Source organism: Gambusia affinis, linkage group LG06 (assembly GCF_019740435.1).
Source record: "Gambusia affinis linkage group LG06, SWU_Gaff_1.0, whole genome shotgun sequence".
NCBI lineage: Eukaryota > Metazoa > Chordata > Actinopteri > Cyprinodontiformes > Poeciliidae > Gambusia > Gambusia affinis.
This window is the reverse complement of record NC_057873.1, coordinates 16590615-16603560: the sequence shown is the minus strand read 5'-3', so window position 1 is coordinate 16603560 and position 12946 is coordinate 16590615.

Here is a 12946-nt window from a genome sequence, read left to right as displayed (position 1 = left end):
TGAAAGATAACACTGCCCCCCTCTGGCAAGTACAGATACTACCTCTGCTTTTTAAGTTTTGTTTTTAGAAAACTTGAACAATTTTCTTAAAACAAAAACAAAAAACTCTTAGAGGGCTTTTCATTTGAGCGTGATTATTGTCCTTCCAGCTAACAGTACACAAGCTCCACTGTTTATCCCTCTTTGTCACTGCTGAGTGTAAATGTCTTGCCATTTTGCTCATTTGTGGCCTCGTGTTTGGCTGACCCACTTCCAGCCAAGCTGCAGTGCAGAGGGGTCTTGCAGGGGCCCAGGAAGGAGGCCACCCCCGGCCAGTTGCCTCTCTGCTCCACGGAGGCCTGAGCCAGCCGCAGTTCACAATGCTGCTCTGTTACCGCTCCAGTTGGCTGCTCCTCTCTTCCTGAGTCTCACAGTTGCCTGTCTATCCCCCTGCCAAGGCCCTGCACACTTGAGGTCAGTTTGGGAAACGTGTGGTGCCAATATGGCTTCTGATCAGACTTCTTTGAGTTTCTGTCTCAGCCTCCGCTTTCACTTTGCTGGGCCCCTTGAAATAAAATCATGGTGAAGTACTATAAACATATGTGTGAAGTGAACCACGGTCTTTACGCATTCTTTCTGCCTGTGGCTTGACTGAGATTACATTATTATTGCTTTTTTGTAAAAGATACAAAGTTTGGTGATTAAACACGGTGGGGGAAAAAAGATCATTCTTTCACATCTTAGTTAAAAAGAAAGCAATGACACATGACCCACTGTAATATTGAACAATTTTCAAATTAGACAAAAAATATTTAATTAAGACAATAAAACACTATTTAGTGATATTTCAGACATCAAGAAAAAAACTTTTCAACTGTATATAATGTACATTGTAAACTGGTTTAAGCAGAAAACCATCTCCATCAATTGAAATATTGTGGAAATGGTCATTTATGTCACTAATTCAGCACAGTGACACTTTCACATTGTGTAATTTCACACAAAGTAAAATCAATATATTTTAGAGCAGAAACGTTATGCTGTGGACTACATAATCATAGGGAAAATGGCTGACTTGTCCGTTGTCCAGCAGATATTCACAGACGCCACTTTATGTCTATGACGTTAAAAATCAGCAGATATTAATAGAGAACAAATTGTTAAAGAGCTGTGTTGAAGATATAAAACAGGCCAATTACATAGCAGATTTATTGATAATATCAATAAAAATATTTCCATCAACTAGATGGAGATAGTTTCACACAAGCTCAGCTTGCAAAACCCCAAGATGTCAGTAAGTAATCTGAATGTCGCATTTGTTTGAGAATAATAATTACTTTAGAAAGATTTTTTTCTTTTTCTGACTACGGCTGATCTTTCTTTAAATAAAATAAAAGTTTAATTTAACTTTGCACTGGTCCCTGAAGCCCAAGAGCATAAATAACAGGATTCACCAGAAATCTAGTGTAGAAAATATGCTACGAAGTAATATCTCCACCATACCAAAGGATAAGTGATCTCCCTCAGACATACTCTAATCATGTCCAGAACCCCCCTCTCCTGCCTCCTGGTGGATGGCTCCCTGAGGCCTTCGTGCGATTTAAGATTCCTGCCATGATGAAATATGCACTGGAACTAACAGGAGAGGTGCCATTGCCTACTTATTACAAGCTGAGACAGATACTCTGTCAACTGCAGCCCAAAGCCCTCGCTGCTGGAAAAGCAAAACAAAAAAAATCCAAGAGACAAAATGCTGCCCCGAATCCCTTGGGGAGAGGAAATGTCTAGACTGAGATCCAAAGAGCAGGTCTGAGCAGGAGATGAGAGTCTGGAAGAGGAATAAAAAGAAGAAAAAAAAAATCAACGACCTGGAGAAGAGTCAGTTGATCTGTCTGCAAACCCTGTTTGTCGTTACATAATTCAAATTCTTTCCTCTCTTGTTCAGACTTTCCTTTGCTTGAAGTAAGATAAGTTTTTTTGTGTGTGTTTTACAGAAAGGTTCCCGCACATCCTTTACAATTTAACAACAAAAAATAAATAAATGTGCATAGCTTTTAATTAAACCAAATTGTCAAAAATATTTACGTTCCATCTTCTAAAGCAGGAGTCTTCCAGCATCTCATATTTGTCCCCTCTGACTTGCAAAGCTCCCTCAAGTCTTTGCCATTGCAACATCTCTCGTCCATAACCCTTCAGGTTGTCCTGGATAGTAGCAAAGCCATTCCAAAACTTAAATTTTCCTCTGGTGAAGTTGTTTCTCTGTTGAATAGGAAATATGCTTTGACTCTTTGTAATGTTGGAAAATATGTTCATCTACTTTGATGGAAATACCCACAATCATTGCAAGAAAAGCAACCAATCATGAAGCTGCTACCATCTTTCATTGTACGGCACAGTGTTGTTTTTGTAGCAAAAAGTTCTCGTCTATCTTAATCAGACTACAACACATTGTTTTATAAGGTTTCAAAAGTAAAAAAAACCTCTGTCCTAAAACCATACTCATTCCTGTTACATGAAGAATGTGAAAGATTTGTACAGACAGACAACCAGGGCTAGTCAGGTGTTAGCCTCTTGTTAGCCTCCTTCACCTCTTTCTTCTTGGTCTTTTCATGGGTTTTGGAGGTGCACCCATTTTCCTTCTCCCATATTTTCTTCATTTATTTCTGGAAGTCCTTACTGTGCCATGGTATGAAGTGGCAAAAAAAGAACACAAATGCAGCACTAATGAACATTTTTATAAATATGCTTTTATGATACCTATGAGCATTTGAAAGCCTTAAAAACACAAAATCATTTTCCTAAAATGTAAGTTTCTAATACATGTGAGCTAATTTTTTGCTGCGTTCTGCCGTTACAACCAGACCAATTGAAAATGTGCAGTTTCTGAAAAAGGACAACGAGAGGATGCAAGGGATAGTGACTGAAGAATAGAAAACAATGCTTGTGGAGAGAAATAAAAGGGAAAAGAATGTGTAGGTGGCGGGTCAGAAGAAACGACTCATTTGAGTCGTCATGTTGTGTCCAGATGTTCACAGAAGTGTTGGCCCATCCAGCTCTTTCACATTGCAATAGCAAGGTCAGACCACTCAGAAAATAATAAGAATAAAAAAATGCAGCAAAGAATCTGGTTTCAAATTCTCTCTGAAAAGGGAGGAATGTTTTTGTGAACCTTTAAAGACTGAATCCAAGCAAACTAACTCATTTCAAGACAAGAGCTTGCTACCTTTGTTGTCCACAAGGTGCCAGCCTTGCTTTGCATTAACAAACTGTGAGTTTGTCCAAATCTGTTGTGAGGCGATAACCAAAACCAAAAAAAGCTTAAAGATGAACAAAAATTACTCTTGTTCTTGGAAATGCATATAAAACAATGCGTTTGCAGTTTGATAAAACTGCAGAATTTTTTATATTTCAATATTTCCAGCTCTATGTTTTTACTTTTAGATTAAAGGAACATGTTAGTAATAGTCACATGATTTTTTCATTTCAGATGCTTCTGCAGGGGATTAACCCAGCAGTGACAGATATCTCTGTCACATCTCTGCCTTCTTTCAGCTGCTGCAGGGCTTCTTCATCACAAGTGCCATGCTTGCATCTGGATGGATAGATGGATGGACAGATGATGGAAGGATGCCCCTTCACATTTGTCCCATCCTCTTGTGCCGGAGCCTTTCAAAGGAGTGTTCAGATAAGATCACTGAGCACTGAAGACATATTATACTGGCAGGTTATGCAGCTGTGCATGATCTTGTTTTAATCCAGAGTTCAGCCAGCACTCCCTGACATTTGACAATGTCAACAATCTTTAGGCTTCAGGATAGTTGGAAACCTTATATTTTAATTCAATTTAGTCATATTAATTTGTTGTTAATGGGATATTTTCTTCATGAGCTACTGGCACTTGTGCCAACTTCTGCAGCTGTGCAGAAAAGCACAGTGCTGCCAGAAAAAAATCTGGTTTTTTTTAGCTGGTCTGAATGTAAAACCTTCAACTTCTGCAGGTTGTTGAGGAGGTTGAAGTTTGAGCTCATCCTTAAATACAAAACCAGTCTTTCCTCATCGCCACACCATCTTAGTATTGTTTTGTCTGCCACTGTAATGGGGATATGCATAGAAATAGTTTCAAATCCAAGAAATATTATTCAACAGCCAACATATTTAAGGCAATATTTTTGCAGAGCAGACTGTGCTGACAATAGATGTCGTGTTCTAACAACATAGCATGAATGTATTTACTTAAACTTGTTTCCTGCAGAGATTTCGCTTATGCAGCACCCTGCTCTTCTTTGGCAGCAAGCAAACTTTCCAGCAGACCGTTCCAGGATGAGAATGGATGGAGTGAACCAATGTTAGGGTCTAATATTCAGTTAGCGTTGCTTTAGCTCTTTGCAGCCACATGTCCTTCGAGTTCTAAGGTGTTACTACTTTTATTGTTAGCGTTGTTATGATGTTTTAGTTTTTTGTCAGGTTTAGCTTGCATTGAAGATGTTTAACATTTTTGTACGAAAAAAATAAATCACCTGTCCCAGTAAGAGCTGCAGTCAAACACAGACCATAAAACCTTGCAGGTTGGCTTTTGTAACATTAAAAAAATTGAAAAACAATCACCGCTTTTGTTTCTGATTCACATCTGACTTTTAAAAAAAGTGACTTAATCTAGTGTTTGTACACTTTAACTGGATGGATTTCTTCCTTATTACTCATATTAACAGCGATGGATCGTCATGGACCAAAGTGATAATGTGCACAGATTTTTATGTCAGAAATCAAGGTTTATAACACAAAGAAGGCCTGGCTATTTTAATTGTTTTTAACCCTTAACCCTGTGGCTTTTCATCAAGAGGTCCACTGAACCAACAAACATGATTTATCTGGTCAGATGTAAAACACAATCAAATCATTTTCTAAGCTAGTATAGACTGTCAACTTTGAGAACACACAGCTAAGCAATGCCAGATGGAATAACTGATCATAACTTATCAAGAGGTCCTTATGGAGAATAATCACCTTATCTACTGAAAAAGATCACAGTGGAAAATGACTCTGATTAAAAATACAACCTTGTTTAACCACTTTTTGAATCTGATCTAGTTTCAATTTTGGTCCATAAGGTTAAAGTGATTCTAAGTATTAACAGCACAACGTAATGTATGGTAAGCTTACACTCTGACTCTGTGATTTTCTGCCTCTTTCATTTACCATTTAGGCACTTTTAGCTGATACAACTTCTCTTGTTTTATATACATACATTACGCTTGCAGTGTTTTATTGGCTTGTGCGCCATAATTTATATTAATGAGTCTTTTTATAGACCTCTTTTTCCTCTGTTATGGTCAGTTACTGCAATATCCTTGGAAAAAAGGAAATTAAATTATCTGTAAAACCAATTCTCTAAATAATAATATATCACAGAGAAGCAGAAAACTGCAGCCCCAGATATTGTTTCAGTCTTTCACTCTGATTCATGTCCTGGCCTGGCTGAAACTCTTCTCAGGTGATCTTGTTAAAGCTCCACACCGTGTCAGAGTTCATATTTTAAGTGACACAAAGCACCAGCTTCCCTCACATGGAGACGCTATTGTGAGAAATGACGAGCAACAGCCTTTAGGAACATTACAGCAATAGATTCCAGCTCACCAAAAACAAAGATGAGAAGGAATCTAATTTACACTCATGAAAACAATTATGTCACCCTAAGAAAGCCTGTGTTTTGTTGTTTCACATAATGCATGATTACAGTTATGATTATTTATTTTAGCATCAATCTAGCTTTGCAGAAATAATCTAGAAATATATTGAACTATTAACCCTATAAATCCTAAAGGGAGCGCCGGTGGGCGATCCAGCCATATTGCCAGTACCGTAATTCCGATACACTTTGCACTATATGAAAAATTCCAACGGTTCTGAAAGGGGACACGTTGCGCTTCCCAGCCAATCTTGGGTTATTACGGTAATTTCAACCCCGCCGCAGCAGGGAGTGAAATTAATCTGAGGGGCACTCTCGCGGTAAACTGCGAAAATAACTTCCTAGATGTTGAAGTTCCAGTTGTTATGGATAAATGGGCAAATATATTTACTCACACGACATTTAAAGGACTGCGTACAATTAAAATGAGCAATAAGATCCAGGCTGAGATTTTATATTGAAGAAATAAATACATACGGAAATAACCCTGACTTCTTAAAATGTAAGAAAAAAAAAATCTGGCGACGAATAATTTAGGACACTTCGTCATTTATTCTTACTTAAAATGGCTGAAATCACAAAGTCTTGTCACATTCGCTGCACATGATGAGAATATTCACTATTTTGAAGAAGATTTGCCCCGTTCTTTCCTTGGACATTCAGTTGCTACCTGACTGATCAAATTAGAGTAAACACTATGTTGAGATCAAAAGAGCCCTTTAAGGCCTTCAAAAAAAAAAAAAAAAGAAAAACAGCTTAAATGTTTGGTGAGGGATTTAAAGAGATCTCGAAAGAGATTATCATCTGTTCCACTTTCCAAACTATTTTTGATAATAAGAAAGCCTTACTTTAAAAAGTTTGAACTATCCTTTTTAAATAGAGGCTCTTTCTTGATATTTGTTGCTCCATAAACAAACTTTTTTTTGCTCCTGCCCTGAAGCCACAGATAAACGGATATATATGTTTTGATGTTTTCAACTAGCATCTTCAGACTGTGTGTGTTCTTGCAGACAAATTTGACTTTTTAATGAGACATCATCTTTGAACTCAACTTCGTGTCACAGCTTGCTCCACACATGACTGAGATTTGAAAGCTGCTTTAAGGCAGCAGACAATAACACGAAACATAGAGGTAGCACTTGATCCAAATGGACTGTTCTCATGAATAATAATGTGTGTGTGTGAATTATTTAGATTTTACAGGCAAAGACAAATTTTCTATCAAACAGCCGAGCTTTCTTCACCTTCGAGAAAATGAGAGACTTCAGTAGATTCAAGGGCAGCTAATTACAGAGCTCTGGATCAAAATGTCTGTAAGTCCTGATGAGGAAACAATTGTGATTCAGAGTTAATAACAGCCATTACCAATGTTCCTCTCTAAGACTTGGATAAACATTTCTCTTCCAAAGAATGTTTAACAATTTGTGTGCTTACACTAAAAACACCCCACAAAACACTACTATGTGCAATATTTTCTCCCAATTATCTCATTGAGTTAGTTTTCAAAAATTTGCTAAATATTAAATACAACATCCATTATGTTTATTGGCACAGTTTATCCTTTAAAAATTACCAGTGTTTTTAGTAATCAAACCTTTGAGTTCATTTATTCAGTGTCAGAAAAAAAAAACACATTTAAAGATCATCATATGTTTGTTTGGTTGTTTTGTGTTTTGTACAAAATCGACTGAGAACCATCTTTTTTAAATTAAACTCATAACAGACTTTCTATAGGATTTAGTTCTGGAGAATGAGATGATCATGAAATAATTTTGCATCTGCTGAATTGTTTCCATCTTTCTTTAGCCAAATATCCTGGATTATTAACTTATTGGCAGAAACTACCAAATTATTATTATTTAAAATGTCCCAGTGTGTCTCAGAGTTCATGATGCACTCTAGAAAGGTTGCAGAGTCTGCTTTTGTTTGACTTTTCTTTGTTTTTCATGTTATGCTGAGGTTATAAAACCCACCTGTAGTATATTTTAAAAAGTATTCACATACTCCCATAAATCATTCAGTTCAGCACTGACAAATACTTCCAATCCCACATGTGTATAAAATCCAGCACCCAGGCATTTATACTTTTTCTACAGACATTTGCGCTCAGTGAAATCCACCATCATACCACGATAAAGTTACACCTCAGCAAACAAGTTCATAAGAAGTGATTAGAAATTACAAAACCCATCTTTGAAATGGACGACTATTTAAATATTGCAGCGCAGAATGCCGTAGCTTTATGCAGTCAGAAACTATGGACCGCCAAACTTCACTTAGCCTTGAGATTAGCTCAAGAACAGTGTGCGGAAATGAAACGAGTTTTCAAGGTTGAGCAGCTTTACCCAAGTCTTATCTCACCAAGTGTAAAGCAAAGTTTCACATTTAGAGGTGTAGCACGCATCACCACTGGACTTAAGAGCAATGGAGACTTGTTATCTGCTGGGATGAGTCCTGAACATAGACTAATATTTGTGGCAAACTTAGAACTCCATATATTTGTGATTCCCTAATTTGCTTTTGCTTTGTAATAATAAGATGCAGGATCAACCCTTTGACACTGTTTTCATTTAGTAACAGTCCTTGTGACCTTTTGTTCTGACTACCTCACAATTCCTTATCAGTGCTGTGACATTTTCCAACCTACCCTCTCTCTGTGTTCATTACAAGACTAAGAGGGGTGAAGAACAAGACCTGGAGCTCAAAAGATCAAGAGGAAGTGTGCTGGGTTTTGTGTCAGTGAAGGGAGGAGATGCTCATATTTGTGTTCTCAGGACAGAGGATTTTCATATTTACAGCTGATTATGTCAATGATGGTTTAAGAAGACCCTTCAAGAGACAGTATAAATATTAAAATGTTGTTTTTAAGCTGGTTTTTCAGTTGAATTATTTATTCTCTGGAATTTTTTTCATTCACTTTGATGGTTGGAAAGTAGAATACGCTTATTTCAGATTAAAGCCTGTAACAGAGGAGAAGGACAGTGTCAATTTAGCAACCCATGACAGATCAATTCTTTCCATTCCACTGTAAACGAGAGCCTCTTGGAGGTAGATATATTACCAATTTAATTTCAACATCATTTTCATTTTAATTATGTAAATGTGTTTGACCGTTCTGATTATTTCTGGCTCCATTTATTTGCCAGTGTCTGGCCGCAAATTAAGTGTGACTGACTGGTTGGAGAAAGTAAACTAAAATGATCTAGAAGGGTCTGATGACTGAGAAGAAAGGGTCTCTTCCATCATGATCTCAGTGTCACAGTTATTTGTCATCAGATTCATGAGTGATGCCTGCCTTGCAGCTGTTATTGTAACCCTTTCTCACTGCATGTACCAGCTGTAAGATAAAACTTATTGCAACACAGTTTTGTTTTAGAATTACATTTTTCCTGTTAAACCTCATGGCTACCTCCAGATTTTACGGCATATGTAGAATGGATGGCAAATTTTTTTTATCTTTTATTACCATAGGATTGAATGCTAATGCAAAGAAGAGACAAAAATACTGATTTTTTTTTTTTTTTCTAATCTTGGAAGAAAATAGCAACACACATTAAGAAATATTGGCTTTAACGGAATCAAGAGGGCCAGTTATTGACCCCAACTAAAGATGATAAAAGAGGTGAAAAGATCTCCAAAACTTACTGCAGCAAAGAGTAGCATCTTGGCTTCTTCATCTTACACAGCCATTAGATGGTATGATATCATGTTTACAAAATCTCTGCTCTGTCTTACCATCATTAACATCACAAACCTAATGCATGTGATTCTTGTTCTTATTTGTCCAGTCATGATCACCTATTTTTAGGTTAAGCTCACAGAGTGACATGTTCAAGTTTTCAAATCGCCCTAAATTATTTAATTCAGGTTTGTGAATGGTGGTTTCCTGACTGAGGACCGGGATTGAGAGCACCTGCTGAGGTTTGGTCAAAGTAAAACCAAAGAATCTTTAGGGGAGGACTAAGTGCTGCCCTACTGCAAAAAGGGGATGTACCAAATGCTAACAGCAGCTTTTCCCTGGCGTAGCTCCCAAATAACTGGTTGGCATGCAAGTAGTCTTTAATGGCTCTTGTGGAGACTTTGTGACCCCGAGGCAGCACTCTTTGGTGCCGGTCTCCAACAGACTTTATCCATCGAACCAACGGGCTTTTTAAACTGCACTTCTACTTCTGTCACAGAGAGAAACAAATGTTAGCATTAAAGTATCTCATGCATAATCATACCCAACGTAAAAAACCTACCTTAGAAAGAGTTCAGACCATCATTTTAGAGATGAGCTGTTATTTTTTGTTTTTATGTATTCATGTTTAAACATTTGATTAACCAAAGTGAACATTTTGACTGGGGACCAAATAATTCAGCCAAGCACAGAACACATTTTAAAAGCCCTGGAACTGGCGGGAAACAGACTGGTCACAAAAACGTTCTTGAGCAAATGAATTGGGGAAAACAAGGAAGTCGGTGGCTAAAGAAATGACTGCTGAGTTAAACAAACTCAAAGTTTCACTAAACTCTCTGAGGATAATCAGCTGCTTGACTTCCACATGCCGAACCCTGATGTCCACAGGTCATCACCACTGGTCCAACAACAAATCCTGTCTATTGGGCAAAGACATGGCAAGAAGGTTTATTTAATAATAATAATAATAATAATAATAATAATAATAATAATAATAATAATAATAATAATAATAATAATAATAATAATAATAATAATAATAATAATAATAATAATAATAATAATAATTCCTCTTTTTTTCTGTCAATTTTCAACTTGTCCATACTTAATTTAGACAGAATACACACACACAAAAAAAATACATCATACTGAAAAAAACAAGACTAAACTAGTACAGAAATAGATAAACAATATTGCCATCAAATTCCAATTATCAATGACAAAAGCAAGTAGTGAGGGTGAGAAACAAAGGTATGGACTGAGGCGATCAGGCATGGCTGAGTGCAAAGGTCAAAGTCCATTTTGTGTCCAGAAAGCAGAGATGAATGTAGAATTCACAAAGGTTGAGGCACAACAAGAAAAGCAAGGTCATAACCGAGAGGTAAAAAAAACTGGCAACAAACATTCATACACAGAGCTGATATGGATAATCTGGCCTTGTCTGTGTGGCTGCAGGGAGCAGAGCACAGGTGAGAGGCACCAGGCACAGCTGGGCTGAATAAACTGATTAGTGTCTGACACGTCAGCAGGCTGGAAACAAACAAATAGGTTGAAACGTTACAGAAATTGCTTTTCATAATTATGTAACTTCCTGTAACCACAGGAGGGATGCTTTGTTGTGAAAGGCCCCTCTACACAAAGTGAATGATACAGATTTATTGATAATTAAATTATTATTCCTTGGAGTTTATATCCTCCTACATGTGCTTTGCCATGTATTTGACTGTTTTTACTTTCACATTAAAAAAATTAAGTTATTCATTAAAGGAATTATTTTACACTCTGCAAGAAACATGTGCCTTATGCCTAAACAGTGCACATGCTTAAACCCCCAATAAGCCAAAAGTCCGACTCCAATGTGCACCCGTAAACATCTGTAGATCAGCAGCGCTGAATCTCTGCCTTTGTGTCCCCAGGCTGTTATTACTCTCTCTTTGAATCGATGTTGAAGAAACACACTTCTGTTAATCAGTTTGTGGACTGATACCCTGTTTTGTTCCCAAGGAGGCCACACCAGAAGCCAGGCTTTTGTTTTATGCCCTATCCTGTTTTGATGAGAGTTAGTAATGGAAAAGTTGATTTGATGTGAGACATGCCTGCAGAGAAAAATAGAAAAGCTTCAAAAATCCTTCACCCCCTGCCTCTGTTTGTCTCTGCCTTTGCTGGCACAAGTTCAAAATACACAACTCTAAATAATCCAGTTTGTCTGTACTTCTCTGTGTCCTTGTGAAAAGAGTTGCTCACTTGTTTCAGTTTAGGGCATGGTCCAGTATACAGAGGCTAACACCAAGCATTTAGCACCTAAAACGTGTTTAAAACCCAAACAGTCCAAATATTAACCATGAGGTATGTAATACAGCAGCTCCATTAAGAAGGACACTTTGCTATGAAGCTCATTAGAAATTGCATGTACTGTAAACAACCATCTCTCACTGCAAAGGGAGAACAAGATGGCTGTTGATGAGAGCTGCAGGCTTTGTAAGACAAATTTAAGAATCATTGGAGTGCTAAATATAGAGTTGCCCACATGGACTGAAGAAATTTGTTCACTTCCTCCGGTATCAGGACTTTATCATTTTATCGCAGGAAGACAAAAAACAGTGCAGAAACTCAACGTCGCAGTCATAATTCCTCCTTCGTGGAATAGCCCAGTCCAAACACATCTTGAGAAATTGAGTTCAACTGGAGAAATCCCAGTGAGAGCACTGAAGGGAGATGAGAATCGAATGGAACTGTGTAAAACGTTTGTGCTTTATGCTTGAAGGCGTCGGTGCTTAAAAACACACCCAGGGACACTATTTGCAACCATGGCACAGTTATACATTAAAACAGTCTGGGCTATATTCATCTTTTTGCTCAAGTAAGGTAAAAGATCACTTGCGAGTTGAGTTCCATATTTTGAGTTAACTTGTGAGTAGTAAGAGCACAAGTCCAAGTCAAACGTTTGCTGTTGACTTGAGTCACTATTTCTGGTAAATAAATAAGAGACTCTAACTCTCCTTCTGTTGTTTGGATAAAAAAGACACTCTACACATGATATATTTAAAGCAAAACATCATTCTATGCAGCTGAACTTTCAATGTTGATGATGTAATTTCTAGTGAACATGAAGACACAGATGTTTTCCAGCTGAGTGCTGTTGTTGACCTTGTGACAGAAGGGAAGTCGGAGATGCACAGCAGGGTGGAGGACCAGAGGGAAAACAGACTAAAGAGAGGAATAAAAGCTTAAAGATTGATGCTGTCCAGCAAATCTCAAGGGCACATTAGTGAGCACCTAATGAGTGCACCCCATTGCCAAACCCGCCTCCTACTGGCTCTTGCTACGACCATTCACATGTGATTACTGTTTCACAGTTAGGCGCAGCAGGTTTTGCATCATTCTGCATTTTTGTCAAGCTCCTCATGGATAAAAAACAAAATCTGAAAATCCTGGCTCTTGGTAAAACTTTTGAAACACTGTGTTGAGGTTGCAATTCCTGCAGGTAACGTGGAGATTCAGTTCAACTTTTAAGATGATTAAGAAGTTTCAAAACTTTACAGTGAAAACCCTGAACTGTGAAAATGAACCCTTGACGATTTGCCGCATTTTACATATCCTCT